Source organism: Aphanomyces invadans (assembly GCF_000520115.1).
Source record: "Aphanomyces invadans strain NJM9701 unplaced genomic scaffold supercont1.36, whole genome shotgun sequence".
NCBI classification, from domain to species: Eukaryota; Oomycota; class Saprolegniomycetes; order Saprolegniales; family Verrucalvaceae; genus Aphanomyces; species Aphanomyces invadans.
The window spans coordinates 363320-364143 of record NW_008580181.1 but is presented as its reverse complement, the minus strand read 5'-3'; positions in this window follow the sequence as shown (position 1 = coordinate 364143).

Genomic DNA, 824 nt, shown 5'->3' with positions numbered 1-824 from the left:
ATATTGGCTTGGAAATTTGTGTGTTTTTAACCACCCACCGTTTTAAAATGACGTTTCAAACGATTTTTTGCCAACTTGATTGGAAAAAGTGCGCAACTTGATTGGGAAAAGGTGTAGACGCAGTGACCTAACAGAGGTCGACACGTACGAGGGGCCAAAATCCCATAGTTCAATCAAATCTGGATCAATTTTACTGAAACTTTGTATGTCGCCATGCGACGCTCTGAAAGGGCGATCCCTGCAAACAAATACCTCTGAATCTAAGTAGTATACGAGATATCGAGGTCGAAGTTTAAGTGTGTTAGTCAATTTGCATTGTCAAATTCGAATACCTCTTACAATTTTTCAGCAGCACTATCCGAACAACATAAAATTTCAGGGTCGACGTGGAACAATCGTTATACAGGACAACCTCTAGGAATCCATCCACAACAATAGACCAGTTGCCAATTTGCCATGATCCAGTCCGAGTTTGATGTCATCGCTGATTTCGTCAAGAAGCAGCGACCACGTGCCTTGACAACAGAGGAGAGACTTGACATTCTCCGGCTCCATGCCTACTTTCGCTTCTCGGGTATGCAGCATGTCGGAAGCTTAGCCTTGCGACTACCTCTATGCATTGATATTCTTGATAATACATGTTTACTGCTCATCCTGACAGAATAGATTGCTTGAGTGTCGTATGTTTTCGGGTGCCATCAGGAAATTCTTAGAGATTATAGTATTATCCGTTGGCCCCTCGTACGTGTCGACCTCTGTAAACAAGAATTTCAAATTCAATATCAACACCATTTATGGCCTAAATAGACAGATGCGTTGGTAAC